Source organism: Equus przewalskii, chromosome 25 (assembly GCF_037783145.1).
Source record: "Equus przewalskii isolate Varuska chromosome 25, EquPr2, whole genome shotgun sequence".
Classification (NCBI taxonomy): domain Eukaryota; kingdom Metazoa; phylum Chordata; class Mammalia; order Perissodactyla; family Equidae; genus Equus; species Equus przewalskii.
The window spans coordinates 13,367,410-13,384,347 of NC_091855.1; the positions used below are offsets into that span (position 1 = coordinate 13,367,410).

General features: G+C 48.5%; 1 protein-coding gene and 1 long non-coding RNA gene across 12 annotated transcripts in view; both read left to right on the plus strand.

Annotated features, from left to right (window-relative positions):
• The first annotated feature begins 2,555 nt into the window (after positions 1-2,555).
• LOC139079215 (uncharacterized) lies at positions 2,556-4,481 on the plus strand. Its single transcript, XR_011532594.1, has 3 exons — positions 2,556-2,699; positions 3,146-3,269; positions 4,113-4,481. It is a non-coding gene; the product is annotated as an uncharacterized lncRNA (long non-coding RNA).
• Positions 4,482-14,764: 10,283 nt separating this feature from the next.
• The window catches only part of PLEKHH1 (pleckstrin homology, MyTH4 and FERM domain containing H1), a 50,580-nt gene continuing 48,406 nt past the window's right edge, over positions 14,765-16,938 (plus strand). For 3 of the 11 annotated variants that reach the window (XM_070594088.1, XM_070594092.1, XM_070594096.1), the window contains exon 1: positions 15,421-15,553. The gene's annotated coding sequence lies outside the window, so the exon portion shown is untranslated. Of the gene's footprint in view, positions 15,066-15,420; positions 15,554-15,688; positions 15,899-16,938 lie in introns of those variants that run through there. The other 8 variants (XM_070594098.1, XM_070594090.1, XM_070594094.1 and 5 more) reach the window with 5 other exon arrangements.

A 16,938-nucleotide genomic window follows, 5' to 3' on the forward strand; every position in this document is an offset into this window, starting at 1 on the left:
AAAAAGATGGAGATAGTATCACCTACTTCATAAGAATATTGTGATGACCCAACGGCATAATGCATGTAAAGTCCTCAGTGCACAGTAGGCCTTCAACAACAGGAAAGGGTTTTCTACTAGGGGTAAGGCAGGGAGGGGTGAGAAGGGGTCAGGGCTCCAGTGAGGCATGCCGTCTGTCCCTCGAACACTGTCAGATAGGCAGGAGACAGCCTCCTCTCAGGAACACCCTGGCAGGAAGTGGCTTCAGTTAGTCTGGCAGCATAGCTCCCTTGCTGAAGAGGGACCTGTCCTGTGCCTCCTTTCCTTGGAGGCCCAGTTCTCAATCTGTGGCTGGCAGCTGACTCGGCTCCCTCTGGCTCTGGGAGGCAGCACTGTGCAGAGGAACACGTAATGGGCTGAGGCTAAAGATCTGAATTCCGGGCAACATAACCATGTGGCACAGTAGGTACAGTGCCTAGTGCCCTCAATATTTTCAGGTCCCACAAAAATGTTTGAATTTCTTTTAAAATCAGAGACAAAAATAAACTTTGAGGTCAAGGGGAATGTTTTCATATATAATATTAATATTTTCATCCTTAGTATAAAAGCCATAGTATATAGAAGCCAAGGGACAAGTTACAGAATCAGAAAGAAGGAAGAATTAGGAACTAGGCACAAGCCTTAGCATCAGCCATTCTCTGCTTTATCCAGCTCTCCCAAGGACTTAATTCTATGATCTGGGTCTTCCTCATTCCTAAATTAGGAATCATTTCTTCCTAACAAAAATTTATATAATACCTTACAGTTGACATATCTTCTATCTTTGGGTAAGGCAGCTATTTTTATCCCCATTTTATTAATGAGGAAATCAAGACTCAGTGAGATTGTATGGTTTGGTCAGGGTTATACTGCTAGTTAAGGCAGAATGCAGTTCAAACTCAGGTCTTCTGCCACCTCATCCAAGGTCCTTTCCACCTGCAGCTAGAAGATTTCAAATAAGATTAGGCGTGTACAGGGCAGAGTGGTCTGCTGCAGAAGCAGACCTAAAAGTAGCATGTGTCGTGATGAGTGGGTCCCCTGACTTTTCACCCAAAGAATACTGAGACCTGCATACAGGGTTGTGGGAATGGGTGGGGAGGGTAGACTCGCGGAAGTAGACTCAGTAATGGTGGTTCTGGGGATTCAAGTACAGATTCAAAGTGGAGGCCCATGGAACAAACTAAGCCCTGTTGAGCTAGCACACACCAGAGGATGCCAGCACCTCCTTTGCCTTCTTGTCTTGTCAAAGCAACCTGGATTTGAGTTCAGACTCAACATCCTAGCCAGATGTTTTAAGGCAGTTTATTTAACCTTTCTGTGTCTATTTCCTCATCTGCAAAATAGAAATGACAACAATACCCAACCCCACAGCTGCATAAATAAGATGATGCAGGCCAGGTACTTGGCATAGTGCCAGGTACATGACCCCGCTGTGGTAGGCAGTTAATGGTGGTTCTCTTCACATCTCTCTTCTACCACCAGGCGGGGAAAAAGAGAGTCTTTCAAGTGTCTTTGTAGTCTCAGAAGTGGCTTGAATATGTTAGGTTCTTAGCCATATTTTCTGAAAGACAAGAACTTTTCTGCCCTTCTCCAAAGTAAACCATTCATAAAGAGGTTGCTCTTGTCTACTGTAACTAATTTTCTTGATGACTTTCAAGGGGAACCAGAAACACTTCCGTATACTTGTTAGAGAGGATTGGTTCCCTGGGGGTTGCCCTCTGACCACAAGTCAGGAGAGATGTGGCTCAAGAGGGTGATTTCAGTGGAGGGACTGGGCCCACAGCCAGATCAGGAAGGACCTGGGTAGGGAGATGGAAGATAGAAATTGGAGGCCAAGAGAGAGTTATGTATAGTCTGTCCCAGATGCTGTGATAAGGAAGAAAGAAGTGAGGTAGGAACAGAGAAAGTATTGAAGTCAAAGGCAATCTTGAGTTTGAGATTATTTTGGACCAGCTTTACAGAAAAACAAGGTGGGAGGGAGATAACTGGGGTAAGCCCCAGGGAACCTATCCTCTCTAACAAGCACACAGAAATCTTTCTGTTTTCCTTAAAAGTCATCAAGAAAATTACTTACAGTAGACAAGAGCAACACTTTATGGATGGTTTGCTTAGAAGGAGAGAAAAGTTCTTGTCTTTCAGAAAATATGGCTAAGAACCTGTATCATTAGGATTCTTTGGTTGCAAGCGACAGAAACAGACTTTAGCTATCTTAAGTCTAAAAGGAATTTATTGGAAGGATATGATCAGGTGGCTCACAGATTTAGAGGGAATGCTGGCAAAACAGCCTTGAAAAGCCTAGGACCAGGACAGCTTTGGGGGCGCAGGTAATGGGAAGTAATTGAGAGTCTCCTCAGGGCTCTGCTGCCAGAACAACTGGACTTCAAGCTTTTTATCACTTCTGTTCAAGTGCAAAAGAGTCAAATTTACCTAAGTTGAGTAAGGCATTCACCTCTTGGCCAGGGAAGAGCCAGAAGGATACCCTGATGTAAGCTCTACCGGCACCCCACATCAACAATTGTGAGGTAAGCAATGCAAGAGGAATCTGAGAGTTGTTGCCCAAAGGAAGAGAAAGGTTGCTATGCAGCCCAAAAGCAAACGTCCATGACGTGGGGAGAGCGCAGGCAGCACAGGGAATTTATATCTGACCCACTGCCCTGTAAGCTTCTTGGCTATGAGAGAAGGTAAAGGGAGAAACACATAAGCTTCGAGAAAGTAGCAGGAAGCTCTGAAAAGTACCAGGACAGGAAAGCATAGAATGCTGAATAAAATCAAGCTCATGCTGGAGTTGGATTAGAGCTGGAGACAGGCAGACGTTTTAAGGAACCTGTGCAGCTCTGAGCTGTGCTCAGGAATGGGTGAACTGTAATAAGGGAGGCAAGTGCAAAAGGTTGTTAAGGATGCCCTTGAATGTTTACAAAATGCCTCTGAGGGGTGGAAAGGGGTACCAGTGGAAGGGGAGGGGACTTAGGGCCTGGGGATATGGTCAAGTTGACTGCAGGTTTGTCAGAAGGTTTGCTCTTTATATGTCTATGTGGGAAGAGGGTATGGACTTCCACAGAGCTCACAAGATAATGTGCGTGTTCCTACTTTGGGGATATTCAAAAGTCATGTCCTCTCTCTTTTTCAGTCATCAAAAAGAAAATGCAGTGGATAAGGACTATGCAGTATTCGTGAACATCTTGAGCCTGAAAATGAAGAACTCACCATTCTGTGAAAATGTGAATTCATCCGTAGAGCATTAAGATATTAATGTGTGTGCTCTAAGACAGCCCTGAAAATTAGTGCAGGTTCATGAGACTAACAGTAAATTAAGGGGGTGGGGAGCGAATGCTAAAAGAAATCAATGTGAAAATATGCACGCGCATTGAAACTACACTACTTCATACTTGAAGGTGTGGGTTCAACCGTGAAAGTTATAGATTGGGGGCGGGGGGGTGGGGTGCGGAATAGAGTCAACTTCGGAACCATGGAGAGAGCCACCCCCACTCCCCAGCTGCTTTCATTTCCCACCCAGCAGTCAGCCCAGGTGCTGGGCAAATTTGAAAGAATTTCTGCCCTGGAGATTAGAAACCAAACTTCAAACTGGTCACCTCTCCCCTCCGTGCCTCCCTTTGCCAGGATGCAAGGAGTTTAGTCGTCTGAGGAGGGACAAAGGGGTATTGTTAAGGCGAGCCTGATTATGAGGAGGCTTTGCAACGAAAAGCTTTTATGCTGCTATCTAAGCTGTTCTCCCCCAGGGGACACTGTGTGCCTGTCCCAACTTCACTGTATCAGTTCAAAGAAAAATTTCAGCCAGACGCAGTGATTGCAGGAGGATATCTTGGGATTTGGCAACATTAATAGGTTAAGAATTTCTATCACAACATCTCATCCAAGTCCCAATTCTCGGCCCCACTAGGTCCTGGGATGGGTTAGAATGGGGGAAATCTTTCTATTTGTAGATCTGAGTCAAAAGGTTTCTCCCATAGGAGCTGTCTGAGAGGCAGCCCAGCTTCACAGTAGGGGGCGGGAGGTGGGGGGTGCAGATTGCATCATGGAGGATAGGATAAAACCTGTTTCAAGTCTTTTCACTCTTTTTGTCCTGGCCCTTGTAGGAGAACTCTGCCACCTTCAGGGAAGGCTGCATATGCCTGAGGAGTTGCTGATCCCAGGGACTCTATCTTGTCTGGAGAATTGGTTCAATTGGGGTGTCCTATTAGTCTCGGATGCTAATTAATTAATAAGTATATATTTAGTGTCTTCTCTTCCCTAGCTCTGTGCTGTGGGGAGGATTGGACTCCTGACTTCAAGGGAGTTGTTATTCAATTCAACAAGCATTAATGTACCATGCATGGTGCTAAGGATTAGGGTCATACAGGTAAACAGATTGAGACCTACGCCTTAGAGATGAGACAGTACACGATGGTCTATAACAAAGCATTACCTCGTGCTCCTAGGGACTGCTTTAAATTCTGTACCTCCCATGCCGTGGAAGATCTGTGATTATTTGTGTTCTGTGGTATTTCCGTGATCCAACTTTATCTCTACTGCACTTTATTTGTAAAGTCAACTCTTGGGCTTTCGCTCAAAACTGACCAGTATTTACAAATTTACACACTTCTTTCTGTCCAAAAACTCTCTGCCTCTCTTTCTTGCCCATAGCTTAGGTCAAGGTTTGCTTTCTCTTACGTCTATCAGCAAGATACATACTTGGGAAGGGGCAGTGCCATCTTTGGTGTATTTTTCCATATCTGTGGGCAGTAATGTCAGATATAGAGCTGTGACCCCACCCAGAGAATACAGCAGAAGGGTCTAGGGACAGGAGGGAAGAATAGCGGGGTTTCCAATGACACACAGGAAGGACACGGGGGGGTGAGTGCTTTGTTCTGGAACTGCATGTCTGTGTTTGGGTGCATAGGCTAAGAAAGGAACTGGTTGCTCAGGGGCCTTGTCTTGACCCGGTAAGTGCCCTCTGGGCATTTGTATGATGGGAGATTAATACTACAGCACATGCTTGAGCTTTTACTATTTAAATCCAAATTTGTGTTCTAGGAAGACACTGGGCCCAGTGGGTCCCACTCCCTGTCCTAAATGTCCACCAGGCTGAATGGAGCTGGATGATGTCCTGGAACTCTAAGAATGTCAACGGAAGGGGCATGAGGGTCTCTGGTGCTGCAGTGAAGGAGTGTGGACAAATGTGGGTGGGTGTAGAGGATTGAGAAGGGGTGGAGGGAAGGAAGAGGGGCCTTCCTTGGACTTTCTCCTTGAAATCATTCACTGTGCTGCTCCAACCCAGAACCTCACGAAGCCAGGCCTCTGGACTGCACCCAACTACCTTCACGGTCCTTCTCTCCCCAAGCAGAGAACATGGCTGAATATGTCATTTCCCTTGCAGGATGTAAAATGGGCTTGGATTAGAACTGGGCCCAACTTAACTCTTTCCCCAGACTTATGTCTACTCTTTCAAGACGTGGACAATTGCCAGGCCACAAGAACATAGTGTATAATAGGAATCCAGTAATGCTGTTGTGGTCATAGCTTAATTGCTCTGAAGAGGTAACAGAGATCCAGGCAATATCAAAAGTGTGTGAGTCCCCTTTGATCTCAACATTGATCCCAACTTCCCCAGGTCCCCACTTGCCATATCCGTCCCCAGGGTCTTAACTTGTTGGAGGCAGTGAGTCAAAGGAGTTCGCATTAAACTTGAGGGATGGGAAGTTATGGGGGCAAATTCTGGCTCTTTGACCAGCACATTATGGCTTTTTTGGTTAGTCATCAACTTCCCTGAATCTCAGCTTTCTACTTTACTGATGAGATCAATACTTTAAAACGTTTTAATAGCTTTATCAGAAAAATGATTCATACTCCTTGTAAAATATTCACATAATATAGAAAAGAACAAAGCAGAAAATAAAAACATTACACCAAATTTCTATACCCAAAGATAATCACTGTTAAGGTTTAGGAAAAAGTCTTTTACTCAGATTTATATCATAGATATACAAATAGTTATATGTATACAGTTTTATATAAAATAAATCATACGTACTTTTCTAGAAATTGTTTCACTTGACATTAAGTAATGAGTATCTTTCCACATTGGTAAATATAATTCTTCAACAGAAATTTTAATGACTGCATAGTCATAGCTTTTTTTTTTTTTTTTTGAGGAACATTAGCCCTGAACTAACATCTGCTGCCAATCCTCCTCTTTTTGCTGAGGAAGACTGGCCCTGAGCTAACATCCATGCCCATCTTCCTCTACTTTATATGTGGGATGCCTACCACAGCATGGCTTGTCAAGTGATGCCATTTCCGCATCTGGGATCTGAACCAGTGAACCCCAGGCCACCAAAGCAGAACATGCACACTTAACCAGTGTGCCACTGGGCCAGCCCCAATACATAGCATTTTATTTTCTAGATGAATCATAATAATTTACTTACTAAGTCTTAATTGATAGACGTTTAGATTGTGTCTTTTTTCTTTATTTTGTTATTATTGCTGCTATAAATATGGGGGGCAATACAGTCTTTTCAAGCACCTTTCTTCTAATACAAATTGCCAGAAATATTGAATGACGTAGCTCAAGAAAGGACACAAGAATCATAAAACCCTGTCACTGAAAGCAGGGATCTGGGGTGCAGGACAAGTTCCTAGAAAAATTTTAGTGGTCTTCACCTCTATAAATGGCTTCCAACCTTATGTACATTGCTACATACGTACATTACTATTCCACTGGCTTGAGGGGCAAGTATATTTAGGGAGATTTCTTATTCCGAATATTCCAATGGATTTATTTGAACACTAAAATTTTGCTTCCCAAAGAACCATGCTGTTCTCAAGAGTACCTTTTGTTCCAGAGATCTTGGGTCCACGTAAGAACCATCCCCTGTGCGCTGCAGGGAAATTCCTGCTTTCAGGATCAGACCATTCCAGAAGCCATCTGAGAGTTTCCCCAGTGGCCAGTGGGGCTATGAGTAGTGTTAGAAGGAACAGCAGTCAAGTGTCACCCCTAGAGTGATGCCTGTTGGTTTCCTGTCCTAGGAATCTGGGTATTCTGCCCCATTGCTGACCTCCTTTCTTAAGTACGAGACCTGTCTGTCGGCTCTCCCTTATTCCTTTGGGTGGCCCCCACTCTGTAAAGGTAAAAGGACTAGCGTTCCCTCTTCTGGACCTGGGCTAGGAAATTCAGGGTCTGGAAATGTGGAAATTCACGTTTGGAAAGGTGCACTGTTTGCACCACCTCTCTGAAAACTCCAAAGCTCACCTCTCCATGAGCAAGGCTCCCAGTACGTGGATTCCCTCGGTACTCTGAGCCAAGCAGTCTGGTTCCAGCTCCGTGTCCCATGACTTTGTCCGTGGCAGAGTAAAGGTGATCCTTAACCCACAGCCTGCACTTTGTGCAGCAGGAGTTCTTCCTGTCCCCTGTCCTTGTGGCACAGCTGGGTGAGAGACGCCTGGAATAAGTGCTAAGCTAATGGTCTGCGCACTGCTGGAGCTGGACGTCCAGAGCTTGGAAGGGGGAGAATGTTCTTTCCCTCCTTCCCTACTTTACCCTAGTCTTTTAATACCACTAAGTTTTCTAATTCCCTTCCCTGAAACTATGCAAAATTGAACAGGAACAAATTACGCAGAGTTTAAAGTCTCCACTGTAGGCAGATCTGAAAGATCCATTAATCATCACTTTTCAAGGTAACCAAAGCATGCAGTGGTCAGATCGGAAGGGAACAGATCTGGCCTAGGTGTGGCTGGGAGTTCCAATGCAGGCGCTCAGGGTCTTATTAAGAAAACAAGCCATCCTGACCACTAGATGGCGCTGAGAGACAGCCTCCGACGTCCCGGAGGGTCGGTGGCTGGTCGTGCCCGGGACTTGGGGAGGAAAGACAGGTTTTATCACCTGGACTAACCCCTCTTCACAGAAAGGAGCTGGCAGAGAGCTTCCAACAGGATATGAGCCTTGACACTTGTAAAAACTGGAGCCTGAGCACGACAATCAGAGGCCCAATGAGGTGAGGGCCGGATTGATCAAAGGAGATAACAGACCTATTGGTTTCACACCAAACCACTTGGGCAAGGAGGGAGCGAGAGCTGCATGGCTGTCTTCTCACTCTGCTCAGGTACTTCGGGTGTTTCCTCCTCTGAATTCTGGGCACTCTTACAGCAACCACTCAGCCTGGAAAGCGCCCTGCGGGGGAGTGTGTGTATCCCTGAAGGAGAGGGAACTCGCACTCTCAGCCCCACCAGGAGGTCCCCGCCCCAGACCTCAGGCCTCTTCCAGTCAGGTGAAGCAACTGCTTAGAGGAGGGGAGGCCAGGGGGATGAAGAGGCCCTCCGAGGTCCAGTTGTCCCTGAACTGAGCCACCTATTCCTCCACACTCTCCCTACCCTAGTCCCTGGACCACAGCGGACGCTCAACCAAACATTACTCAGATGTATGAAGGCAGGACCCTGGCTCACGGCCTCGCACACTGTTAGTTCAACTCTGAGGAGAACTAGTAGGGCACTCACGCAGAATTGAGTTTGGGGATGAGGTAGGGGTGGGAGGAAGACTTTTCTTTCCATCAGCTTGGGTCTGTCCTCCGCCGAAGAGATAAGAATAATGGCCAGCATCTATGAGCATTTGCTAAATGCTAGTACTGACCTAAGTGCCAGAGCTGGAATTTGAACTCTGGGAGGAGGACCCCACAGGCCACACACTGTCACCTTGAGAACTCAAGGGTCTGGAGCAGCCACACACGTGCCGCAGAAAAGGAGCCAAGGTACCACAACCAGCACCCTGACTGGCCTAAGTTTCCTTGGCTTCTTAGAACCCCAGAACCTCTTCCCATACAGGCCCCCAGGCTGCTGTAGACCCTGCCGCCTACTTGGAGCTGGCCCCTGCCCGGCCCTTCTGCCCCCTGATGTGAGCAGCCACTGTTTTCATCTGTGATGAAAGCTGATGGAGAAACAAGTCAGCTGGTTTAACACCATGATGTTGCAAGTTCTAAAATGATCTAGAATCCCTGTTAGATGGCTGGGTTTACCTGGTCCTCATTTCCTGAGCTCTATTAGCTCCCAACTCAGCTTCCCTTTCTCCTTCCCTGCCATCTCCTCTCCCCCCTCTCTGCCTCCATCCTACTGAGCTCCCGTCCACCTGGCTCTATCTTGCTTGGGGAGCCCACAGCTGCACTGCCCAGATCATTTTGCATTGATGTATGTTGTAATTACATCAGTTCTACCCTGTGTTCGCCTCTGGGGCTGTTCTTGTTCTCTGAGAAGATCATTGGAGCGTTGGAATATGATGTATGACAAACCAGTCAATACCGGGCACCCTACAGTCCTAAAGAGCATGAAAATACAGTCCCCTGGAGCTGTTGATCCCAATGCCCAGGGCCTGAATCCATATTTTTAATCAGCGCCCCCAGGATTTTATGACAGGAGGTTAGATGAGGAGTCACTGGCTGCCTTCTCACTGGAGTCCTTCTTGACCAGGTCCCTCCTTCTACCCGCTCCTCTTTGTTAGCTTCCAAGTCCCTAGTCTTTAGGCATCTTGCTGGTCTTTTATGCTTTTTTTTTTTTGAGGAAGATTAGCCCTGAACTAACATCTACCGCCAATCCTCCTCTGTTTGCTGAAGAAGACTGGCCCTGACCTAACATCTGTACCCATCTTCCTCCACTTTATGTGTCGGACGCCTACCACAGCATGGTTTGCCAAGGACTGCCATGTCCGCACCCGGGATCCAAACCGGCAAAGCCCAGGCTGCTGAAGCAGAACGTGCATTCTTAACCGCTGCACTACTGGGTGGCCTCTCCTTTACACCTTTATACCTTCATATGACAACACTTATGAGGTATCTCTAATATGCCAGACACCCGGGGCAGACCCTTTATCGCCATCTTTACAACCACACTCTAAGGAAAGCATTCTAATTCCCGTATTATAAATGAAGAACCCCTCCCCTCCCTATCCTGGCTCTCTCTGGCTCTGGAGCCCGCAGCTGCACTGGACAGATCATTTGCAGTGATATATGTGGTGATGACATCCGTTCTTCCCCATGTTCCCCACTGAGAAGAGCCAGGATTCAACGGCAGTCATATCTGGTTCTCAAGCCTGTGCCCTGAGTTCATTGGTCACACTTGCCATACTTTGTTATCTTGCACAGTGCCTGGAAAACGGTAAGTACTCAACAAATATTTGTTCATGAGTAACTGAATGAATAAATGAAAGAAGAGTCCACACTCCAAGTTAGGACACCCCCCAACACACACACACACACACACACACACACACACACACTCAATTGTGCTGCCTCTGGGCCATCTCATTTCCTTCCTACTCTCCATCTCCCTGCATGTCCAATCACTCCCCTCTCAGCCCCACTTGGATGGGGACTCTGAGCCTCTCTAACCCAGCCCGTGGTTGCCCCAGCTGCTCCCCGAGATTCAGCAGTAGAGAGTGCCTCCTGAATTTTCTGTAACCCAAGAGCTACCAAGCTCTGCCCCTGGCTCCTGAGGCAGAAGGCTGGACCAGGACTGGCCCCAGGACTCCAGGGAGTCTGAGGCCCCCTCCCCCTTCTCTTCCCTCTCCCTCTTCCCCTTTACCCTCCTTTCAACAGCAACTGAAAACCAGGCCCTGAAGGCAGAGCAGAAGGGCTTGATTTGGGAGGGCTTCAGTGAAGCAGGAGGGGTCTCTTTGGAGCCCAGAGCCCTGCTAAGAGAAAACAAGTGGGGTCTCTAGAAAGCCCAGGACGTGGAGAAGATGAATTGTCAAATATTTCACCAGTTCTTCTTAAAGTTATTCCCGTCTCTCAAGGCATCTTGCTTATCTGTTGCAATCTTGCAGCAGAAAAACCTCCTTGAGTGCAGAAACCACCTCTTGACCTACTAGAGGAGATACGTAGGGACCTAGGAGCATATCTGGTAAATTAGGCCTCCAGCAAATATTTGTTCAAAGAATGAATAGCAAAAGCTACCATTTATACAGCACTTGCTACGTGCCCGACTCCATACTCTCTCATTTAACCTTTCAACAACCCTGAGAGGTGAGAATTATTATTATCATCATTTTAAAAATGAGGAATTAGCTCAGAAAGCTTAAGCAACTCCCCCAAGTCTACATCCGCACAAAGGTGGTAAAGCAGCAACTTGAACTGAGGTCTGGCCTGTTCTGTGGTCCACATTCTTTCCCATGGTGCTGCCCAGGGGACCAGGCGCAGACTAAGATGCTGTTATAGTGACCCTGTTGGAACTTACTTTTTAACTGTCTCAGTCTAAACTGTGAGGTGTCTGTATATAAACTGACTCTCCTCTCCCCTCTAGAATGGTTAGTTAGCATCAGAAGTACTCTAATCAGGAATCCACACCTAGAAGGTGGTTACAGAAGCACTTCAAACACCATCAAAACCTGCACCAGTGAGCTGAATGTGCTGGAGGGATGCTAGAAATGATCTTTCACTGGTGAAATAAATGGTTTTCAAAACATGGAGTTAGCCAAAAAGATGACCTGGGCCCGTGCATAAATGACGTGGGAAAACCAGATCAGGCCAACTCCCGGACTCCCTTGAAGCAGGTGTGGGACTTCTTGTGCCTGCGCGCTAATAAATGTTTGTATATTTGGCAGATTTTGGCCTTGGCCATTTTTAACAGCCCACCTGTCGGAGGTTATGGAAGAGGGGACGAATGGCCCCCACTCACCTCTCATCTCCAGTGGCTGCAAATATAAGAACCTGACAATTGCCAGAGGGCCAAATTGGTTCAGACCCATTCACGGTGCATGCCCATCCAGGCCTCCTCCTCATCCCAGAAGAGTAAAAGGAGGCCCTCAGCTTCAGTGGCCAACTGACCCTTGACTCCGGGCACATGATGGTCTTCTTCCTCTCTCTCTGCTGTCAGGCCACTTGTAATAATAAGCTAACATCAAACAGAAACGAGCTTTAGGTGTGGTCCTCAGAGAGGTATGGGGGCTCAGAGCCTTTCCAGCAGGCTTCCGAGGCCCCCAGCTCTCACCCCAGCCCTTCCCACTCTCCTCCCTCTCCCACTACAGTACTGGCCAAGGATGATGCCCCAGATGGCTTTTCTTTACTTCAGTTTTGCACAGTTTCCCTCTCTGTGGTGACTCCCTCATAATCCTGTCTTTCCCTCTAATTCTCAAATATTCCCACCTGAAAGGTAGCTGTACCAAGGAAATAATTTCTCCACTTTACAAAAGGACAAACTGAGGCAGGAAGCAAGGAGAGGGTTTATCTAAGCTTGTAGCTGGGCATCTAACAGAGGATATGGAACAAGTTAAAAGTCAGCTACAGAAATTAATGAATGAAAGGAAGGAAGAGGGGAGGGAAAAAGAGAGGGATGTCAGTGTACACTGATGTTATTGTTTAGATTTGGTCAATGGCCACAGTTTGAATCTGTCTCAGTTCCATGGAGGGCTACATAGAAAGTGCCTTAAGACAGAAAGATTGTGGGAAAAAGACAGTGTCTCAGACATCTGAGACACCCTTAATCCCAGGGTTAAGTTAGGGAGAGGCCAGCCTGAAGGTCCACAGAGATTCATCTCTGTGGTGGGGTGGTGCGAGGGGCTGTGATTGAGAGTGACGTAGGAACCAGGCCTCACTGGAGCCAGAACAGCTGCCTCTGCCGAGTAGGGACCAATGAGGAAGGTGGCGGAGACACCAGAAACCCAGCCAGAGTTGGGAGAAGGTGGTCAGGACCCTCCTGGGCCATCAGCATGGGGTGGCTGGGGTCAGGCAGAGGAGGCAACATCAGCAAAGAAGGCTGGTACGACAATCGCTCGCATTCGATGGGAAACTCTGCTCAGCCTGTGAGCATCCCTGCCGGCCTGTTATTGATTACCTGCAGCCCTAAAGAATGCCAGAGTCTAGGCTGTGGGAGCCACTCTTTCCCTGGAGCAGAGGAGAGGACGAGCCCATTCTCTTCTGGGCATCCATTCACTCTGGCAAGTACTAGGTAGGGACCAGTAACAATAAATAGAAGAGCTATAAAACTCAGCTTTAAAGGACAATTGGGGAAATTTAAATATGGCCTATATAGTAGATGATAGTATTGTACCGATGCTAAATTTCCTAAGTGTGATAATATTAAGAGAACACCCTTGTTCTTAGGAAGGTATGTGCTGAAGTATTTGGGGGTAAAAGGTCATGATGTGTACAACTAACTCTCAAATGGTTGAGAAAAAGAACTATTTTATAGAGAGAGAGAAAGAGAGAAAGTAAATGTGGCGTTGTATTAACAATTGGTAAATCTAGATAAAGAGTAAATGGGTGTTTAATGTACTATTTTTTGCCACTTCTCTAGGTTTGAAATTTTCAAAATACAAAGTTGGGGGGGAAGTTTGAGGGAAGAAGAAGAATATTGAACAATGATTGGATCGGCAAATTTATGTAACTCTATTATCTGACTTAATCCTCAGACCAATTCCAGAGAGAGACATTATGATCCTTATACCAAAGATATGGAAACTGAGTCCCAGAGGGGTGGAGGAACTTGCCCCAGTCTACAGAGCTGGGACTGAAACAGAGCCCAAAGCAAGGTGGAGCCCACAGACGGCTGTGGTTGGGAGACCACGGCTGACACTTTCTTGAGCCTTTCTGTGGGCTGGCCGTGTTTAAAATCCTCCATGCATGTTAACTCATTTAATCCTCCCTTTCTAAAAGCTTTGTACTCTGTGATAAATCACTTCACTGGCGCAGGTGGGTGGGAATGAAGGGGCACTCAAACACACTGACAGAAGCGCAGGTTGGTGTAGTCTCCTTTGAGGGCAATTGGGCAGCATCTGTGGAAATTTAAAATTCACATTGTGTTTAGAGCCAGCAATGCCACTTCTAAGTATTAAACCATAAAGACAGTCATATATGTGGACCAAGAAGTATGTTCAAAGATATTCATTGTAGCAAGGTATATAACAGTCAAAGATTGGAAACATCCTGAATATCCATCATCAGGAATACTAGGGAACCACTAAAGAAATTAAGACATCTCTAAGTGTGCTGGTACGTCACAGAGAGTCAACAAATGGCAGTGTCAAGAGAAAACAGCAAAGTGTGCTTCCTTAGTGTTGAAAGGAGGATATGGATACATATATATACATACGTACTTATGAATACATGAATACTTATGTATGCATAAAATATCTTGACAGGATATACACAAAAACTTACAACAGCAGTTGCATTTGGGGAAGAGTGATCTGGGAGACGCAGGACAGCGAGGGAGGAAGACTTACTTTTCATGGTTAGCCCTTCGGTATTATTTGAAATTTATACTCCGTGCATGATTACCTATTCATAATGAATGAATGAATGAATCTCCCTTACAAACTCCAGAGGACTTGCTTTTGGGTTTCCTTAGGCAACTTCCAGAGTGTTGAGGGGGATAGCAGAGGCCAGAGTCCCATTGGCCCAGCTGAACTTTCACCCTTGCCTCCTAAATTACTGGAACCAGATTTCTGGAGTGTCTGAGCTCTCAAAATTGTGCATGAGAATTGCGTGCAGAGCTTGTCAGCTGGCAGTCTCCCAGCCTCACCTCCAGAGACGCAGATTCAAACCAGGGGTGGTGCCAGGGGATCCTTCACCACAGCCTGGAGTGAGTCTTCTAAAGCCTCACTCCAGGCTGGAGAAAAGGGCCCTGGTGGTGTTTGCCCCTGTTCAGGCCTAGACTGAAAGCCTGCAGGATTGGGGACGAAAGCTCTGCTTTGAAACGCCCTCCCTGCAATAATATCCATATTCATCTTCTTTACCCCATATCCACCTGACCAACAGTTGAGCGTTCCAGTGCTCACTGGGTGTAGGATAATACTGGCGAGCTGACGGACAGCAAGCCCGCGAAGAACAACAGTCCAGTGAAGACTGCCCTGCAAGCTGCCCCGCAGTGTCCTGTTGGCCTTTCTGGCCTCTTGGCCGGCTCCTTTAAAATAATGCATACAGGGGCTGGCTCCGTGGCCCAGTGGTTAAGTTCGCGCGCTCCGCTGCCTCGGCCCAGGGTTCGGATCCTGGGCGCGGACATGGCACCGGTTGTCAGGCCACGTTGAGGCGGCGTCCCACATCCCACAAGTAGAAGGACCTGCAGCTAAGGTATACAACTCTGTGTGTGCGTGTGTGTGTGTGGGGGGGGGGGGGGGTTTGGGGAGATAAAGCAGAAAAAAAAAAAAGATTGGCAACAGTTGTTAGCCCAGGTGCCAATCTTTAAAATGAAACAAAATAAAATAAAACAATGCATAAGTACACAAGCAAGCAAGTTCTCCCAGGGCTGTGGCGACCTTCCCCCCCCCCCCCCGCCCCCAAATTACAAATCAGAGCATTGGTCTGCCAGTGGGACAGGCTGTTTGAAATAAGGATTTCTGCTCCAACTATGTGGGCGTTACAGCTCCTACAGGTCGCTAGACAAATGCTGGAACGCCCTTTGGGGGGAAGGGTCTGGTGTCGCGTCCCATCCCGCGAGGGTGCCACGCTGGCTGGCAGCTGAGCAGATCCCGCGCGGCAGCTGTGCGGCCTCCGCAGAGAGCCGGGGGCCAGAGCCCGGGAGGCCGGCGCCGCAGGGCCGAGGCCCGCGGTGCGGAGAGGTAGGAGGCCGAGCCCGCTGAGGTCATTTCCTGTGCCTCTCCGCGAGCCGCCCGCAGAGCCGAGCCGGCGCTGGCCTCTAAGGAGCGGGCGGGAGCGGGCGGGAGGAGGTGGCGCGGCGGAGCGCAGAGCGGGGCGCAGCGAGGCGAGGACTGGCCGTGCGCGGCCAGCCTCCGGGCGCCCCTCCCGGCCGCCCCGCCCACCCCGACCCCTGCTGCCGGGGAGCGGAGACCCGGCGGCCGCCGCGGACTCGGGCGAGAGCGACGCAAGGTCAGCGGCGGGTGCGCGCGGAGGGCGCCGGGTGCGGGTGCGGGGGCGCGGCGCGGACGCCTGCGAGCCCGGCGGAGGTGAGCAGCCCCGCGGCCCGCGGGCAGGGCTGGGCGTGCGGGGTGTGCGCTCGACGGGAGGGTGTCTGGTCGGCGGAGAGGACCAGCTCCCTCCGGCCGAGGGCGATTCCGGAGCAGGTGCCTCCCCACCTGGAACCGAACTCCCAGCCGCTGGGAGCGCTGGAGCCGCGAGTGCGGCTCGGAGGACCCGCACGGTGAGGCGAGGAGTCGCCTTCCAGGGGAGGATCGGGAGTTTGGGACCGGCTGGATCCAGTTGCTCCCGGGAACGGCCCTCGGGGCGTACTGGCAGTCTTCCCACCGCGGTACCTGTCGTCTCGCTCGCTGGCTCCCCTCCTCACCTCATCTCAGGTTATCGCTTGTGTGATTTCTCGGTGGTTCTCTTAGGAGTCCTAATGGGATCAGGCTCAACTCCTAGAGGCAGGTCAGCCAAGCAGAAAAGAAAACAAGTTGGGCGCCGAATGACACCAGGAGCTTTGTGTCCTGAGATTTCGAGAGGAATCGGTCACCAGGAACCAGGGGGCCTTAAGTGGGGTGGCAGAGGCAGTGAAGACCCTCATCTGGGTAGAATCCTCTCCCTGTTGGAGTTCTCCCTGCCAGGACATCTCCATAAGCTTTTGCTAAGAATCCTCCTCATAAAACGCTTCCGGACAGAGCCTTAGTTCCAGCTAAAACTGCTCCTTGAAAGATTATTTTAATAACAATTGCAGGGGAGAAGTCAATGGGTCCTTCATCAAACTTTTTGGACTGTCTTCAGTGCGTCAGATACTGTATATGGTAACATCACTTAACACTTTATAGAACATCGATTCCTGTGTTTCTGCATATTATTCTCATTTTACAAAGGAGGAAGTGGACTCAGAACAATCGTGATTTGCCCAAGGTCATGTAGCTAAAGAGTGGAAGAGGCAAGACTCAAACTGAAGCCTCCTAAATTCCAAATGTGGGGTTTGGTCCACTGTCTGCCACCGTCCCTCCTGTACACTGCTGAGGGGCCCTGCTCAGAGCTGGGTTCCCGTGGGGTACACCCTGTGGTCCCAAAC